Below are 20,421 nucleotides of genomic sequence, written 5' to 3' on the forward strand. Positions count from 1 at the left end.
AAACAGGTGCCCAAACCATAGCCCTAGGATTGCTCTAGCCTCTACAGGACTTTTCATATACCCCAGGAAGTAGGTATGAGGAAAGGAAAAACAAAAACAAATCCATTATTCTTACTATTTTGACTCTGTTTAAAAGTAAGAAATAGGTTCTTTGAAAGAGCTAAATCGGCATTATAATTAAGAAACACATGAGGACATTCCAATAAACCAATAGCAAAATATTTGATATTAACATTAAAAAAATAAGTTGTCATAGCCCTTTTGTTGACAGTACTAGTGAATACTGGCATCTGTTCATGACCAGGTGGTGATTCTTGTCATATAAAATTTCAGTGGTGGTCAGTACACAGAGGCTGCATTCTCTACCTTGCCAGGACACATGTCCTTAATTTTTCAAGATCAGAACACATTTGATAGAATGTGTACCTTTACTATTTTCTCAGCTTATAGCATTTTAGCCCAAATATTTCTGGACTTATAACTAAGAATTTTGTGTTCCATTTTTATGATGAAATGCGAATTTCCTATTAAAGGGAACTACTTCAATTCAAATTATGGAGGATAATGGTACTTAAATATGTATAACTGGTTAAATTTGGGGAGCTGAAAAAATAAGTATAAATCAAGAAAGATTTGAAAATACATAATACAAATTTTAAACCCTGAATGGATAAATTGTTACTTACTCGAAATTCAAAACTCTCAATTGTTAGCTCTGAAACTCAAAACAGCATTCAGAGGAATATTGTGCTTGTCCTTCTGTACCTTCCGGAAAATGCCCAACAATAGACTTTTGCTTATTGATGTATTTTCAGTGATTAACTGTAAAGAAATGGCATTTCCTACTGTTTTTTCACTTCATGCATCATCTGAGCTTTCTCTACTCACTTCCTTGTAGCTCAAAGCCTTCTCTTCTCTGAAGGCATTGTTTGCTTGACATGAAAAATAGACCAGCAAAACTAATTACATAAAGTGAGGGAAAAACCTAAATCTCAATTATGGATTAATTAATTATAAAACCATTAAGTAGAATAATCATAGTTTAAGCTGTCCTTCTTCAATAAAAAATTCTCTCGACAATTTATTTTCAGCTATGTTTGTGATCTTTAACACCCTCAATCTTTTCTTACAAGAAGTGTCTCTAAATAATCGACTCATTCAGTCAACACTTACTCATGGATTCAAATTATGTGGCAGGCATTGATCTACGCTCTAGGGTAACAGCACTAAAGAAAAAATATCCTGCTCTCATGAAGCTTACATTTTAGTGGAAGAGGAAGACAATAAACAATTAAATATAAATTTCAGGTGGAGATGGGGCCTGGGAGGACAAATTGAGTAAAGTGGGTGAGGGAGACAGTCACAGGGTTATAATGTTTTTGAATATAGTAGCTATGGAAGGCCTGGTACACTTGGGCAGAAGTATCCCCAAAAAAAGAAAAAAAAAAACAAAACAAAACAAAAAAAAAAACAAATCCAACTTGGCCTTAGACCTTAGCCATTTTCTCCACTTCAACTTGGCCATCAACAGAGCTAATATTTTGATGTCTAACTGGTTTCTCATCTGATTAAGACAAGCACTGGTTCTCAGGCAGGGATGACTGTGTCCCTAAGAGACATGGGACACTGTCTGAAGACATTTTTAATGATGACAACTGAGTAAGAAGTTGCTACTCACATCTAATGTGTAGAGGCCAGAGATACTGAAAAGTATTCTGCAGTGCACAGAGACAGCGCTCGCTCCCCAACATCAACAAATGACCCAATCCAAAGGGTCAGTAGGACGGAGGTTGAGAAACCCTGCCATAGTAATGAGCTATATAACCAGCTTTTCTAAAACCCTCAGAGAAAACATAACAACAGAGTTTCATCTTTTGAGCATCTATGCATAGCACTGATGATTTATTTATAAAACATTCTCGGTGATCCATGAAAGCAAGATATAATTATTACATTTCATTATTTCAGTTTTAAGAAAAACTGCTTGCATATAAAAGGCATACTGATGTTGTTTCAAATATCCTATAATTAAAATAAGAACGAATCTGAACAACCTCCAGTTCAAATTATTACATTTTTCAAAATGAGATCCAACTCAAATGATGTGTTGTTACTTTAATAAAAGATTTCGGGCAGTAACAACTGTTAGGAAAGATGGGACGTGAGGGGGAAACATGAGAAAAATGACTTAACGGGCAACAGTTCAGCTCCACAAACAAATATTTAGCTATTCACAACTAAGGAGTAAGCAGAAAAGAGGTAGTTGATTTAGTTTGAGAACTAAATACCTAAGTAGGTTTCAACATTAAGATGTTCGGTTTGTATTGTGTCATTGGAAAATCTGGTTGGCATGAGGACTTCTATGATTTTAAGTTATGAGCATATTTGCTAAAACCATTTTAAGGTGCTGTCTACTCTGGCACTTCTTCCAAAACAAGTGTAGTAACATGTTTAAGAGGAAAGGCATACACAGACATTCTACTTTGTTTCTTAGGTAAGGCAAATATGAAGATAGCATTTCATATATCAATTGCAGATATCTTTTACAAACCATCTATAAGATAAGAATAACATATCCTAAATATTCTGCCACTGGAAAAAAAGAGTAATGCCTTCTTATCACACTGTCACCACGAAAATGAGTGACAAGAAAGGAAGCTAAGGTTATGGAATGCATCTTACATGCTGGTGAGTGAAGCAGAGAGCTGAGGGAGGGGGACACAGGGCTGTGCCAGGGACATGGGCTTTGGGGCCAGACTCGGCCCTTTCCCCACCACTTACCTGAAGAATACCACAGGTCAGTCTTCATCTGTCAAGTGGGGATAATGGTCATTACAAGTTCCCTAGAACTTCCCTGCAGCATAAATGAGACACTGTCTGAAAGCACTCTCACTTCCCCATAGGACTCGACCATGGCTGATAGCTATTAAATGGCATGTTGATGGAAATAGTCTGTGTTTTCTTTACTTTACAAATCCAGATCCAGTGATCTGAATCATGGTGAAGAGATGTCAGATCTCTGCTTGCAGGAGGCCTCGGGAAGCCAGCAGTGCTAATTCCTGTGGACATTCCCTGAAGACCTGTGCCCTGGGAGCAGTGACTCCAAGGGATAAATGCAGGTGCTGCTTCCACTCTTCCATTCCCCGAACTGCTCATCTCAGTCCTCCAGTTTCTACGCTTTGACCTAAGTACTTGAGTGACAAGACAACAGTAGATAGGTCATTGAGGAGAAGAGTAGAAGAGGAAGAAGGGAGAAACCAAAACACTGCCATTTGGGATGTATTAATGTTGATGCTGATAATCTGATCAGTGGGAGAACGGGCAGCTGATGGGCAAACAGCTAAAATCGAAAACATCCTTGTGTGTGTCGTCATTCACAGAAGTGTCAGCTCCACCCTCTAGAAAGGGACAAAAATCGAAAACATCCTTGTGCGACATCATTCACAGAAGTGTCAGTTCCTCCCTCCTAGAGAGGATGTGGCTTGAAGAAAGCAAGCATATTTTATGTAAATTTGTTGCAGAAACTGCCTTTATTTTATATTCCTTTAACTTCATTCAGATTCTATGACATAATCAAGAAGTGGATTTGTGAGAGACAAAGGATTTTGGCAGCATCTAAATTCAGGATGGAGTATTGTTTTTTTAAGCAGTAGCTACTTCCACCACACCCCAAGAATCTCCTCCTATCCATCGTACTAAGGGTGGATTTTACATGGTTGGAGCCTGCCCAAAACAATGAGTTCCCTACAGATCCCCGAGAGACAAAGGCTTTTACTGCTCTTTTGAGAAGGCACTGAAGGGGCCAATGACAGGAGGCATGGAAAACCATACTGTTTTCCAAATAAAAGGGCAAAATAAACTGGAGGTTCACTGTGCTTGTCTGCATTTAGGCAGAGTTCATTTAAAACCTGGGATTGGACTAATTTTCAAAGGATTAAACCTGAATCTTTAAATGGGTTTGACTTTTTAATACCTTTAAAACAGATGAAAGTCTTATCTAACTGGGAAATATATTGTTGCCTTTGGTGAGCCCAACATAAAAGTATAAAAAATGAATATTGCCATGAATAATGTTGGTTTTTATATTTCAGAGTGCACATTTCCGATTTGTATGTATTTGTTAGAAATTCCAGTGACTAAAGTAGCTGATTCATTTAACTGACCACAAGGCTTTACCCTGACATCTGAAAACAACTTAAGTTTCAAAATCTTTGCTGAGGCCAGGGAATTGAGGCTGTTCAACCTACAAGCGCTGTATACTTCTCTTTCAACACCTTAAAAATGTACCCTGTCAATTTTAAGAGAGACAAGGTGCTGATTATCCTTGCTGGTTAGCCAAGACATAAAGTAGAAATTTCTGGCACTAGAGATTCTAACTTTAAATATGTCCTTCCTCACGGCAAAGTAGGCTCTTGGGGTTGAAAAGAAAGGGAGGGGTAGTGGGCCAGAAGAAATGCATTTAAAAACATTTTTCTTCCCTCTTAGACCATGATCACTTGATTCAATTTATGAATGCTTAACCCCTGTTTAAGCTTACATTTTAAGGTACTAAAGCTAATTTATGAAAGCTTTCATGAAAGTAGCCTGAAAATCAGCTTAATAAACAGGTATTACTCACCATCAGTAAGTGCCTAATAAATTTGTCTAGATACAGGTGATGAAGTAGTAAAATTTACTCTAAAATTTCCAAGGAACTGACATAGGATCATGTGCTTTTGAATAATTGAATATAAATGTTCACATATTTTAACAAAAGGGGTCATTGAAATGACTGCTTATGCACGTAGGACAAAGTAATGAGAAATAGTGAGGATAGTACATACAACTGTCAATGCTGATACTTCAGTTCAATATTCTAAGTTATTTTAATGGCTGCTGTAAATATTTTGAAAAATATTCGTTTGCTTCAAGGTATCAGCACTTCTCAATGGTCTTTTACCTAGAAATTCTTACTACTGTTGATGAAATAGGAACTGAAGCTTTCCTGGTGAAGGAACAGAGAAGTTTGTATTGGAAGAAATTGGACTATTTTTTCACGCTCTTCTACTTATTCCCATTCCAATCTACCACGTAATAATTCTTACCAGGGAACTTAACATAAATGAAGGGGAAAACATGATGGCTCTCTGTGCTCACATATACAATGAGGGGATAGTACTACATAGTACTATTTACATTTGGCTCCTCAGAATTTAAAATAATTCAACTGCATCTTGACCCTCCTCATCTATCACATGTATAAGAAGCGTAGCAGAATTCCCATGTTCTCCACTGAACAACCAAAAGGAAACTTAACACATGGAAAAAATACCTCAGGTGCAAAAGGGAAAAAAGAATCTCCCTACAGTTTCCAATTCTAAGTAGGTTTTATACAGTGTCTTTTTCTAAACAGCTTGCAATGGCAATTTATGAGTGCTTGATGACTATAACATATTGTGCTCTTGAAAAGAAAAAGGTAATAGGAGTTTGGCTTCTTGCTGCAATTCCATTTTTTATAGACTATATTGTCTTCAAGTTGAGTCTGAAATTAATATAATTAACCCCTTGCTTAGCTACACTCCTCTATTTTCCATTCCCATTCATCTTTTCTCTATGCCCCTGAAGACAGACTTGGAAAGGAAGGAAACTTGTATTCAGTCATTTAACATTCCATGTTAGTTCCCAGACTTCTGTTCTAGGAGCCAGTATCAGTTAAACATGAAAACAACTTGAGAAATCACAAGAGACCTTTCCTAGCTGACTAGCTTACATTCCATAAATAGCACTTACATTTTCTGTTAAAAATGTTATAAAAACATATCAAGGATATCAGACAGACAAATGATCAGATAAAAACTGACCACAAAAGTTTGAAACATGACAGGAAATCTCATACTGAGATAGATAAATGGGAATGAGGAAATGTATTGTCCAATTTTATACCAATCAATAAAAAAGACAACATGCCAAAAGAAAACAGAATTCCAACTGCCCCTGCCCCTTTGGCTAAAAAGTACACATACATTGGCTTAAACTAAAAAACTGGAGGGTTACTATATTTTTGACACTAGTAGAAGAAAACAAATGTATCCAAAGTTGGTTTTGATTCTATTTTGAAGATTCTGTTAGGGTGATTAGTTTCCTACTCAAAATTGATTGGCATTCCATGTGTGTAAAATGGAAGACGATCAAGACTTCATTCCATGTGTGTAAAATGGAAGACGATCAAGACTCTTTGACTTAGATGGGAATGTGAACACTGCTGCATGTCTGCAGGCTACATGCAGCCTACGTAAGGGGTTTATCTGGCCCACTCAGTGTTCTAAAAATCAGAAAATTTCACCAAAACATTCATATTTTTATCTTATCTTGAAAGTCAGATGTGGAGAAACTGGCATTACATTCCCAAATGATCACAAACTCAGCCTTCTCCAGGCCTATACCATTTAATGTGCTAGTACCTACTACTCCCACTGTGTAATACTCAAGTGCCCCTCTCGGTACCCAAGGACCTTCCTGCTTCTGTACATGTAACTTTGGAATCCCTGGCCTAGAAGCAGAGGTAGATGTGAATCTTGCTATAAACTCTTATGTTTAAACCACAAAGAATGTTAAGAAATGAGCATTCTCTTAAAGATTTGAGCAAACAGACGTGAATAACACAAAACTTCTTCCAAATACTATGGGGATATAAAGCAACAATGAAACTTGGAAGTTTAATAATCACTGTACATTATATGTGAATTCTCTGGATATTATAATCATATTTAATTTCTTATTTCATATAGTCAATAAAAGAGAACTCCAAGGCATCCTTTAATTTGGATCTCATTCACAAACCTTTATAAATGGTCAGTATCACCATAACTTTATATATGTTATAAAGTTATAACATTATATATGAAATGGTATAATTGTAGTTTTGTGACCATTTTAATATCCAGGACAATAAAAAAGTAATAAATTATGAGTTGGTTTTTACTGTAGCACTAGCTGTGATAATCCAATTTGTGGACCTTTAGATTAATGCTGATAAATTGTGAGCATGAATTTTTAAGCTGACTGACTTGTGGTTGTTAATGAACACACATGCATGAGTAAATGTTCATGATGTATTAAAATCTCTTTATCTGCATGTATCTATATCCCTCTTTCTGTATTTCAAAAGGCAAATATATCATCTGTTTTTAATATTAAAATGCCAAATAATTTATAATTCAGTTACACAATTTATAGAGGACACTGCATTAATCATGCAGAAGTATCCATTCTATTTAACTGTTTGTGAAATCTTCCATGAAATTAAGATTTGAGCAGAAACAAAGACATGAATAAAGTAATAGTTGCTTGAGAAAAGACTTAAAATACTTCAGACTGAGATTGTCAGTTACTTCACATATCAAAGAATATATGCGACTGAAAATATTAAAATGACTCTCCTTATCCCTTTTTATGTTATGGAAGATGAAATATTATATAAATATCTGACAAATGTCTTAAAGTCCTCTTGAATTTTCTGACATAAGCAGTACCCTATTAAAATAAACCAGGTAACAAGAGAACCTTTTCTACTTCAGTTGTGCTGTCAAAAATAAACCAGAGGAGGCCGGGCATGGGGGCTCATGCTGGTAATCTTAGCACTTTGGAAGGCCGAGGAGGGCAGATCACCTGAGGTCAGGAGTTCGAGATCAACCTGGCCAACATGGTGAAACCCTATCTCTACTAAAAATGCAAAAATTAGCTGTGCGTGGTGGCAGCATGCCTAATAGTCCCAGCTACTTGGGAGGCTGAGGCAGGACAATCACTTGAACCCAGGAGGCAGAGGTTACAGTGAGCCGAGATTGCGAGATTGTGCCACTGCACTCCTGCCTGGGCAACAGAGTGAGACTCTACCTCAAAAACAAACAAACAAACAAAAGAAAAAGCAGGAAACACACTGTCTCAGAGCAATAAAGCTACATCACTTGTCATGTGATTCAACTGTGGGAAATCAGGCAGCCATTTCTCTCAGTAAAAGAGACACATCATTCAGGCCTTCTAATCAAGAAGCCCTTAGGAAGTTATTCTAATTTAAAGGAAGTTTAAAATCATTTCAAAATTTAAGTCACATTCTCAAAAGTGTATATGCTTACATTTTTCCTAATGGCCATTCAAATGATTTCTTTCTACTGTTTCCACAATCTCCTCATCATAAAAAATTATTATGTAGGATCACTGAACAGTTGATACTGCTCTGCATCCACAACATATATGCAGTATACCTACAATATATCCATATCTTTTCTTTTCCTGTATTAATCCCATTGGAGGGGAAATCAAACATGGGATTTGGAATCAGTAGACCCAAGTTCACCTCTGATGCCTGCCACATTTTGCATTTCTTTTACCTGTTAATTCATCTACTTAATGGGGGCAGAAGTACAGAGCAGAAGCCATCCTGGAATCACACACACACACACACATTCTCTTGATAATCAGTATTAGCTAAATATATTAATCCTATGCAAAATAGGCTTATTTAAATAATTTATTTTAGTCTCATTTTGTCTGTAGAAGGCCTTTCTCTGTGTAACACTATATAAGTTAAGTCTTAATAATAAAATGTAGATATTATTCCTGATTATTTCTTTTTCTGTCTTAAAATTTCAAAATATCTCAGTCCTGTTTTTGTAAGATACTAGGCCACTGTCATCACCACTACTTTCCTGCTAAAGTGCAGATAAACATACTTGCCTTGGCTAGTGCAGTGCCTTATACCTGTAATCCCAGCATTTGGGGAGGCTGAGATGGGCAGACGGCTTGGCCTAGGAGTTTGAGACCAGCCTGGGCAACAGGGTGAAACTCAGTCTCTACAAAAATAAAAAAAAATTAGCTGGGTGTTGTGGCATGCACCCGGGGTTGCAGTTGCTTGGGAGGCTGAGGTGGAAGGATCACTGGAGCCCAGAAGGTTGAGGCTGTAGAGAGCCATAACTGCACCATGGCATTCCAGTCTGGGTGACAGAGCAAGACCCTGTCTCAGAAACAACAACAACAAAAGAAAACACCTTGCCTTTTTACCAGCCAAGGCTGTGACAGGAGCCAAAGGAGATAAACGCTTAGCTTAAAGGACACATTTCTGAGGTCTGGAAGGACAAAAATTTATCTATTGAAATAGAAAACCTCTAAGGTCCAAGAACTAGAACAATGAAGGACAGGACCAAGAAGAAGACTTTAATACAGGCAGATATAGCCTAGAGTCATGACTGTACCAGTATCTAGCTGTATGATCTCGGACAATTCCTCAGCCCCTTTGATTCTATTTATCAGCAGAATTGGACAATAGTACCTTCCATCCATACAACAGAGTTGCAAACATTGAATGACAGAAATATGTTATGTTCCTAATACAGTACATAAGACTAAAAGTGGCTCATTCTGTGTGTCACACACACACACACACACACACACACACACACACACACATTCTCATCAAGAGATAACCAGTATTAGCTAAATATATTACTTCTACGGAAAACAGGCTTATTTAAATGATTTCTTTGGGTCTTATTTTCTCTGTAGAAGAAGGCCCCCTTCTGTGATAACGCTATATGTCTTAATAATAAAATGTAGATATTATTCTTGATTGTTTCTTTTTCTGTCTTAAAATTTCAAAATATCTCAGTCAGCTACTAGAAAGGGCATTGTCATGAATCACCCAGATTCTTTTTCAGGACTTAAGGACATATTCTCCCAGCTGCTGGAAAAGATGTTGCCTGACAGCCCTCAGCTTTCAGCTTTCTGTAGGAATTGCCTGGGCTAGAAATAGCCTCCTTCCTGAGGCAGCCTATATTCAATAGCTGAATGGCATGGAGTTATCCATGCCAGGTGCCCTTGCTCCAACTTAGTACAATGCCAAAGAACGCTCCTAGCTTCTGAGCTCTCCATGAGTTGGCTGGGGCTTTAAGTGAGAATACGTCAGAGCCCAGCTTCTCCATCTGCCCTCTCTGACTCCTTTCTTCCACAGGTGTCTAATCCAACAGCAATCCCTAATAAACTTCCTACACAGATTCTGTTTCCTGGAGAACCTGATGTACAACAGTTAAAGTGCAGAGAAACCCTCTGCCAAACTTTGGTGTGCTTTAAAAGTTATGGGAGTCAGGCTTTCTTTACCATCATAACTGGAACACCTTTTTCTTTTCATAAGAGCTGGTGTATCTGCTTGCTCTACAACTGCAAATAGATACTTTTGATTAAGAAAATTAAGCAAAAATAAAAGCAGTTTAATTTAGCCCAATGATTATTTTGACTTATTTGTGAATCAAGTGGTTAACAGAATTGAACAGTTATTTTGTGTCAAGATAGATCCTTAGATATATCTCTCTCACACACAAAGCCTATCTTCTGAGTCCTTGGCAACTGTTCATCTCAAACTTCTCTGTATAACTGTTTTTACTTCTAACGACAATTTCCACCAAAGATAAATGCTAAAATGTTAGATTTTGTTTTTCTTTAAAATAAGATTATATGATATTTTAGCCATCAAGAAAAAGAGGGGGAAAAATCCGTAAAAATGTGTATTTAAGTTGCCTATAAGCCTTAATTCCACCCTTTTCAACTGTGTTAGTTATTGAAAGTAAAGGTGATTTGTCACTTGCATTTCAGAATATCTTCTGGCCAAACCTACAGATTTAGTAATATCTCTGGCAATTTAATAACATTTCCTGAACACTGAGGTCACCAAATCCATGCCTACTTTTGCCCAAGGGGCCTAATTTGAAGGAATAATACACAACTTAGTGGACACTTATCCAAAATCAGTAGTTTATATGTATAAAGGCAACAATGAAATACTTTACATTCTATTTAGTTTAGGTCTATTGTGAAATTGCAAAAAATTAACCCATTTTCTAATAAGACATTTTTCAATTGCAGAATGGACTTTTAAAAGAAATCATTTTTCTCCTGTGGATATAAATCCACAGTTCCCAGCCTAGGCTTTGATGTTAAAATGCTTTCTGTAATCCACCCTGTTCTGCCTCCCTCAATGTTACCACCTGATGTCCACTGACAAGAACCTGTACTTGTCACACAGCATATCATCTCTCTGCTGTAACTCTCTCAAGTATTAGTCAGGCGTTGACCTTAAACATAGGTCACCTGGACTGCCAGTTCATTTTTTCATATAATGAAAAGTTAAGCTCTTAAAAACCATCTATTTTATTGTCACCCATACATGAGAGAAGCGATATGGTATAAATGTCCAACTACGAACTTGAATCTGAGGTTCCAAAGGTTCAAATCTCAGCTGGGCTTCTTGCTGGCTGTGTGACTCGGGAACGTCACTTGAAAACTATGCTTCATTTTATTTTCATCTGTATGAGAGAGATGTGAAATCATTCCGAACTCACAGGGCTATTGTTTACATTAATTAACATAAATAAAGCATTTGAAACAGTGCCTGCACCTGGTATATGCCTATGTAAGTGCCAGTTATCATTAGTTTGCCATTCCATTTTCATTTCTTTGAATTCCTCTTCTTATAACCTCTTAGGAGAACTGAAGCCCGTTGTACCATCCTCTCATGTTGTTGCTTGACTCATCCTCTTGATTCACTTCTTTCCTCTTCACAAAGCTCAGTCTTCCATGCTGATCTCTTCTTTCTTGTAGCCTCCATCTTCCCCATCTTTACCACAGTATATATTCCATTTCTCCACAAATTTCTAGCTTCTTATTGTCATCCATCTGCAAACATTTCAGTCCACTGTGTCCTAACCATGTTAACATGTAAAATGTAATTTACTAGCATGGATAGTCGATTGCAATTAGTATTCTTTAGGGTACACAACCCATACCCTCACTCAGGACTCTTGCTGTTATGCAGCCTGGTGCTGGTTCTTTAACAGGTCATATAGGGAGCTCCGTCTTGACTTAATTTGGTAGAGAGATACCATGGTTGTTTAAGTGCTCAAGGGAAATGATAGAACAATCAGAATATAAGATGTAGTTTCAAATTAAATATGAACTTGAATTTTAAAGAGACCACTGCTTTTCTGTAAATGAGACATGGTCTCTGCCAGCAAAGTGCTTCCATTCTTATTTCTTCTAATGGCATCAGTCACGATATCAGCTCTGGCATAAAGGTTCCTGAGATTCTTCAGAGCTGTGTGAGGTACAAAGCACTAGACCTCGCTTTTACAATAGCTACTGTGCATTGGCTATGCAAGGCAGGCAGTAGTAAAACCTAGCAGGAGTCAATAAACTGAGGAGATAGCACTTGGAAAATATCTAACCAACAAATAGGTTCCGTAATAATGTGACATTTTTACAGTCACATTTTTTAACCATAACAGCACTTGAATGGTACGCATTATGGTATTTCAATTTAGTCATTTATCTAAAAATGAGTTTTATCTTTGCTCATAAATAAGCAGTGACATTCCAGCAATTTGAAAAGCTCAGCTTCACCTTTTGCTGGGAATCTCACTTCACAATTACAGAAACACATGCCCTTTTGTGCCATGTTGCTTAATCTTTGATTTATGGCTTCCATTTCTGTAAACTACACAGAGTTTGTACAAGCTCTGCTATTTTCATTCTTATTTCTAATTTTAATGGGCTATTTTCTCCATAGTGGCCATGTCTCTCAATCAAATAGGTTTGGAAGAAAGTATTTACCCTTTCAGTTCACCAAATACTATTTAGCGTCTTAGTGTGTTCTCAGAGTCTGAAATAAGTAATGCATTTTCCTTAAAGCCTGGCCAGCTCTTTCAGAAAGCCTTTCTTTTCTGCCCCCTGCTTCTCCCATTGCTTGTTCTAATGTGCCTCACAGCAAAACCCTTAAGCACAATTGCTGCCTGCTCTCCCTCCTTTCCCCACTTCCCTTTCACCAGGCTCCCTCAGCCAGCAGGCTAGGGAAAGGAAAATTAAAATGGCAAAAGAATGGTTTTCCTTCAACTGCCTCTGCCTGCCTTTCAGTGGTGATACTCGGACATTTGCAGAGTCACTAACAACTTCTCCCACAGCTTAGCTACAGCTCTGGGTTTTGTCATACAATTCAGGGAACATTAGAGATGTCTTTTATGGAAGTACACTTAATTCAAGGGAAATTATGTTTTCCTCTAGGTCCAAGGAAATAAGTATAAGCTTATGCCTTCCTTCAACTGTATCCAAACATTACAGATTTTGCAGGTATGCTTCAAGGTATACACTCTGGGGTTGCTGCCAGTGACTTGTTTCATTACAGGTGGATTTTCTTCTCCCTACCCCCAACTCATTTCTGTTATTTAGTGTGATGAAGTGAAACATACCTTTACTCCACCATGTGTAAATAGAAGCCTTTATAAAAATTTTTGTAAAAATTTAAGAAGATGCCAATGGTTGACTGTTAAGTGAGAAAATGCAACATACAAAATAATATATCCAGATGACACATCATATGATATCAAACATCTAAAGAAAGAAAACATACAAAAATGTTATATCATTGTCCAGAGTTGGAGAAGGATTTTAAATTTTTCTATTGATGAATCTTTACATCTTCCAAGTTTTGTTATGTGTTTTCAGTCAACAAGTCTCACAATCTAATCAGCCAACACTATTTACAAAAACACATTCATGTGGCAACACTCCCTATTTAGGACTGTCTACTAAGTGCAGGCTTGTATCTGTACACTTACTCATCCAACAAATATTTACTGAATTTCTGCTATGGGCCAGGCACTGTGCTAGGTTTGACGTATGTAGCAGCAAATAAAAAGAAAGTCTTCCATGTATCATCTAATATTTTGGTGGGCGAGATAGACAACAGGTAAACAAACATGATATATTAAGTTAGGGTAAGTGCTATGATGGAAAAATAATGCAAAATCGAGTTACAGAGAATGATGTGGGATTAAGAGGAGAAATTAAATGTGCTGAGTCTGACTTGCCCTTTCTAACATGTGAGGACACAGAAGAAGACAGCAGCTATGAACAGGGAAGCGGGACCTCACCTGACATCAGATCTGCTGGTGCCTTGATCTTGGACTTCCCAGCCTCAAACAACTGTAAGAAATAACTTTCTGTTATTTATAAGCTATGTAGTTTATGGTATTTTGTTATAGTGGCCTGAAAAAACTAGGATGGTCATTAAATCAATGAATTTTTTTTTTCATCTCTAAGCAATTCTCCGTAAGTTCATAATACTTGTACCTTGAAAATATATAGGGACTAATTATATCTTCTGAACTTCTGGGAAACAGTGTATTTTAAGGAGTCTTCCTGTTAAGGTGTTGACTAAGTAGCTAAAATATTGAATAGTAAAAGGGATTGCTTAATGAAAATTTAAAACCAATGAACTTGAGATTTCACATTACACAGGAATTAAGTAGGGACAATATTTTAATAAATTGTGTGCATTAAATCAGGGGTCCCCAATACCTGGGCCATGAGACTGGCCCATGTCCTGTTAGGAACCAGGCTACACAGTAGAAGGTGAGTGTCAGTGAGCAAGCAAAGCTTCCCCTGTGTTTACAGCTGTTCCCCACTGCTGGTATTAATTGCCTGGGCTCCTCCTCCTGTCAGATCATCAGTGGCATTAGATTTTCTTAGGAGCATGAACATTATTGTGAACTGCACATGCAAGAGATCTAGGTTGTGCGCTGCTTATGAGAATCTAATGCCTGACGATCTGTCACTGTCTCCCATCACCCTCCTCCCCACCCACCACCAATAGGATCATCTAGTTGCAGGAAAACAAGCTCAGGGCTTCCACTGACTCTACATTATGATGACTTGTATAATTATTTAATTATATATTACAATGTAATAATAATAGAAATTAAGTACACAACAAATGTAATGCATTTGAATCATCCAAAAGTATCCCTTCCCCATCTATGAAAAAATTGTCTTCCATGTGACCAGTCCCTGGTGCCAAAAATGTTAGGGTCTGATGAATTAAATTATGGTTTACTAACATCTGTTCATTTCGGTAAATTTTTTCATCAATTTTGTGGGGAAACCAAAGGCGCTTAGACTATATTCTAACAACAGAAAGTTCCCTTAAGTAAATTTTAGTATGCAAAATAGTGTTTTTCATATAAAACTAGGCAAATTTTCTGTTATAACACACTTACAAGACATGAAAGCCAGGTGAAAATATAAGTTGAAGTACAAAATGCCATAACTGCTCACCTTCTCACTATTGCTAGGAAACGAAGTTGTACATGGAGGCAAGCCCACTTCATGGAGTGCTTGCTATATTTCACACTGTTACAGTGATACATGCTTTTCTTTTTTCATGTAATCCTTAAAACAAAGAAGAGTCCTCCATTTTGGAGGTTAAGCAATTTGCCCTCGCCTTATAGCTAGTAAATGGCACAGCTAGAATTCAAATCAGGTGCTCTAATCCCATGGTCCACAATTTTAACCATTAGTCTCCACTGACAACTCCTAAGTTACGATGACTCCATTTGAAATTCCATTTTGATTAGAGTAATTTTAAAATACCCCATACTTACTTGAAAATTGCTTTTGAAGCTAACTTAATAATTTGTATGTACCTTTATAATTTTAAATATCTATTTTTAAAAGCCAGCCATTTTACTATCTCATGATATATCCGCTTTTGGCCACATAAGCTGTTTCTGCTCTTCTAATCCTAGTAAGCTTTTTGCATCAAAGTCATTCAGATTTGTAAGTTAAAGTAAGTTCCTCAGTGAGTTCTAACAAACACATGCCAGGCTCTCTTTTCATTTATCTATCTATCCATTCAATACCTTTAGGAATTACTATAATAAATTTTCTCCACTTGATTTTTGGTTCCCCTACCCTAATGGAAATAGGGATAGAAAGGAGACAATAAAGTTGAGAACAATTTAGCAACCAAATAAGGCAAGACTTGTTGAGTGTTTAGATATTGGGAGATAATGGGAGGTTCAAGAGAAGGGAGTATTAGGGATAATTAACCTCTTTTAAATTCTCATTTGTTTTCCTGAAATAATCCTGATTGAACTCCCTGTAATAAATCTTGTACCCAATCATGTTTTGTTGTTGTTGTTTTTGCCGCATTACCTTTCCAAAGCATAGATTGATTTCTTCTCCTTTAAGGGAGATAATGTATGTAAAAAAATTAGCAACTTGTCTGGTATATAATAAGTGCTTAGTAAGCATTATTATTTTTGCAATAATTATATGGCAGACATGAAGCTAAGCATAGAAAATGTAGCAGACATGAATGAAACATGGTGTCTGGCATTGAGGAGCCTGCAGTCTAGTGGAGACAGAGAATAGTAAATAATTTATACCATACAGTTGTGTAAACCCTTTACCCCAACTTGAGTAGGGGCAGAGGTTAAGAGAAATGAGTTGACAAGGTAAGAAGCCTAGGAACAGGAACAGGAAAATACCCAGAGACTAACAGACTTTAGAAATTTTAGGAATCTTCAAGTTACGCAATAAGGCTAGAAAAGGGTAAAGGATTGGTCATTGAGTCCAATGAAGCTGGACAAGTGTGCAGCACTTAAATCATAAGGGCTTAAATGTCATGCTAGGTGTTTTAGGATTTAATACTAAAACCAGTGAGGAGTTATTAAAAATTTATGCGCAAAATCACTGATGAGATCAATTTCAGAAAGATCAATGTGTTAATGGTGCAAGAATAAATCAGAAAGGTATAGAATTCAGTTAAGAGGTTGCTGTAGTAATTGAAAGAGAAAATAATGACAATCTGAAAAAAAGATACTACTAGAAATGGGGATGGAAAGGAGACAATAATATTCGGAACAATTTAACAAGTAAAACAAGAATTGTTTAGTATTTAGATACCGGAAAATATTGAGGGGGTTCAAGAGAAGGGCGTATTTATGGATAATTTCTTGAAAGCTGGGGCCATTCATCAAACTAGGAAATTCAGACAGAGCAAAGATTTTAAAGGAAAGATAATGAATTTGCTTTGAGGGTGCAGACTTTGCAAAAGCTGATAAACATAGAAATGTAGATGGCCAGAAGACAAAGAGGATCTCTAGCCCAGGACTAGAAATACAAATTTGGAAGTCACCAACACAGGTGATAGTATAAACCTTGAGAATGGGTGACATAATCTATGTAGGATTATTTACTAATGACATTCATTGAAAAAGATATGTAAGCTTTCTTTTACTACAGTGGGAAACAGATCAAAACTTGGCTCCAAATATCTTTTTAACATTATCTCTTGATACTCTGTACCATACATCTTACTGTGAAGTTATATCAAAATACTTATATTTAATTTCCCAAGTTCTGTCTAATCCCAACACTGTTTTCTAAATTTTCTGCCTAGTAAATACCCACTTGGCCCTTAACTCTAGATCGAATGAGACTTTTCCTGTGAAACCTTTGGTAATCTGACCATCTTCCTCCCCATTCCACATAGAGATCATAGTTCCCTCCCTCCTTCTGACTAAAGCACTAGGTACACAAATGTTTCTTCTCCACCAGATAGAAATTTCCTAGAAGGAAAAAGACTGCATCCACACAAATAAATGTACCTGCATAAATCTGTTTCACATTGCTATAAGAACTACCTGAGACCAGGTAATCTATAAAGGAAAGAGGTTTAATTGACTCACAGTACCACATGGCTGAGGAGGCCTCAGAAAACTTGCAATCATGGTGGAAGGCAAAGGGGAAACAAGCACCTTCTCCACAAGGCAGGAGGAGAGAGAAAGAGCTCAAGGACAACTGCCACTTTGAAACCACCAGATCTTGTGTAGACTCCCTCACTATTATGAGAACAACATGGAGGAAACCACCCCATGATCCAATCAACTCCTACCAGGCCCCTCCCTCAACACGTAGGGATTACAATTCAACATGAGATTTGGGTGGGGACACACAGCCAAACCGTATCATTACTAAAGCATGTATATAGAATGATTGCCTGAAATAAAGTGTCCTCCATCTGCAAACACCGTCAATTACTCCAAAGAACCTATGCCTACTTTTGTTTGGCAAGCAGCCAAGGAAGGTTCTTGGGTATAATGTGATATCTGCAGTATGATCCATTAGGAACTTTATTCCCACATTACTGGTACTCATGTCAACACAACCGATGTGGTAAAAACAGTACAATCATTTAGAATAACACTGACTATGAATACACTAGTTCCTCTCAATAAAAAGTGGATTGTATTTCACTTGAGGCAAAAAATAAAAAGAGATGAAACATAAACAGAGGTAGAGGTCAGAATGAACAAAAGGAGATTTCACTTGGATCAACCGGGAGATGGTTATGGTACTTTGATATAGTATCTCCTCCAGAAAGGATAATTTAAAGATAATAAATAAATAACTAAATAGTTGAGAAAGTTTATATTTGTTAAGTATCCAATCTATGAAAGCATTTTCTTTATAAAGACAAGGCAGGACTCCTATCTAGAGTTGGCCTTAAATAAAATGCTTTAAAAAAGAGAGACCCAAATGCTTAAATGAAAATAATTCCTTCTAGAAGCATGAGCTTCTAGAAATATGAGCTCTTCTGGCAGAAAGATATTTGTTTTTGTCTACACAGCTCCTTACACAGAAGGGACAATCTATAAATCCTTATTTAGGCTGACATCAAAAGACCGCGCAAATTGCTATTCCTCCCTTGACTCTGCTTAATTGTGAAAAAAAAAAAAAAAAAAAAAAAAAAAAAAAAGAGAGAAAGAGAGCCATTTCTGTTAGAGAATACTTGAACAATTTTTCCAAGACAGTGAAAAATACGCTCATATGGTCTGAAAATTCAGTAACTATGACAAATTTATTATCAAATGGAAAGAAGCTGTAGATATGTTTTGTTTTTCCAGTGACCACTACTTCTTTAGGGAATTTGTTAGTTTTCATTCTTGAAAAACAGGTTAATGAGTGTGCAATAAGTTACAGATGAGATGACTCTAAATATCAGAATGACCTACTTTATGTGGCTTAAAATGAGAGCTCTAAGAAGTAAGAAAAATGTGTATGAGTAGAAAAATCTACTACACAAGCATTAGAATGCTGGTCTCCTACTCAGTGTTGATTATAAACAGATCTACCCTCCAGAGCCTACAAGAAATTCATTCCCAAGGATCATCTACCTTGAAATTACAGAGAGGATAGAAAATGCTTAGCCCCAGCCCCAGTAATTAAGTTGAAGATGCTGAGTCATCAATATTTCATCCCAATTATTTAATGGTCACAAATAGAGCTTATTAGTTTAAGCATACCCAATTATCCCAATTAGATTATGTTTTAATTTATTTAACTTTGAAGTTGCAACTTTCTCTTCCAGACATGTTGTGACTATGTACCCTGTGCAAAGAAACAAGGTGGGAAACTCTTACTTCACTTTTTAGTTCTGCCACTGAAGCACTGCGTGACCTTAGCCCTTGACTTCTGTTTCATTCTTCCCCATTTTTAACATTTGCAAGGTAATAGATTTCTTCTCACTTAAAAAAATTTAAACAATTCAAAAATATTGCAAACTTAATACTTTGTAATGATAAAAAAGCTAATGATGACAATAAAATCTCTTATTGAATGCATAGTATGAGCTAATAGTTATACTAAATTCCTGATAAATCATGCCATTCTCACAGTGTCCTCTGAGATGGGTAATCACTGTGTCAGTCGGGTTCCTAAAAGAAAACAGGTGACATGCTCAAATGCAATTTGAGAGTTGTTTAGTAAAAAGGGCACTTGCCAAGCTGTGGCCAAGGTTTAGAGAAACTACAAGCAATGGTGTACTACCATGCACTAGTAAGACTGAAAGCAAGTGGTTATCAGCTTGAAGTGGCTGGGAGAAGGCACAGTAACCAGGACCCAGAAAGCAGCCATAGGGAGACAGCTGCCTGCCAGCACCTGTGCCTTATAGTATGGAGAGGTGATCTGGTGAGGAGGGAGCCCAGGGAATAAATTATCCAAACTTTTCCCTCCCCACCTGTTTGCTAATCTTTTGCTGATCTGTCCCATTGGCCAAACCCAATCGGAAGCCAGAGAACAAGGGAGTCTGCTGATTGATTCCATAAGGCTGGCCAGCCATCTTATCACACAGAGCAGGTGGAGAAAGAATGGATCTGATACCCACTATTCTCATTTTATCCCGTGCCCCAAACTTGCCTTGAATAAATGAAGTAATCAATAGATATTTGTTGATTTTTTAAAAAAGGAAGAAACTGTATAAAAATACTGAGGGGTTCAATAAGCTGTTCCAAATCACACACAGTAAGCCGCTGAGTCAGGCCTTGCTGTGAGGTTCAAGTCCATGCTCGTAATCAGTTATTATGTTATTCTGCCTCCTTTCCAGTGACTTGATCCCATGTCATTTATGTGCTGTGGGGTGTTTTGGGAGATAGTGGGAATGACTAGAATTAATACCCTTAAGAAACTTGTAATCCATGTGCCAGTTTTATCTTACTTTTCCATCTCATTATTGTCAAAGCTCCAAATTCCCTTCTAGAATCAAATGTTCTGTAAAGGCAG

At 37.0% G+C, this 20,421-nt stretch overlaps 1 protein-coding gene across 8 annotated transcripts in view; it reads right to left on the reverse strand.

Moving 5' to 3' along the window:
* The window catches only part of SNCAIP (synuclein alpha interacting protein), a 156,059-nt gene that overhangs the window by 121,916 nt on the left and 13,722 nt on the right, over positions 1 to 20,421 (reverse strand). The window contains exon 1 of one of the 8 annotated variants that reach the window (XM_074382205.1): positions 13,950 to 18,592. The exons of 6 other annotated variants lie outside the window; for them this stretch is intronic. The gene's annotated coding sequence lies outside the window, so the exon portion shown is untranslated. Of the gene's footprint in view, positions 1 to 13,949; positions 18,593 to 20,421 lie in introns of those variants that run through there. One more of the 8 variants, XM_074382183.1, reaches the window with a different exon arrangement.

Source organism: Saimiri boliviensis, chromosome 1 (assembly GCF_048565385.1).
Source record: "Saimiri boliviensis isolate mSaiBol1 chromosome 1, mSaiBol1.pri, whole genome shotgun sequence".
In the NCBI taxonomy this organism is placed as follows: domain Eukaryota; kingdom Metazoa; phylum Chordata; class Mammalia; order Primates; family Cebidae; genus Saimiri; species Saimiri boliviensis.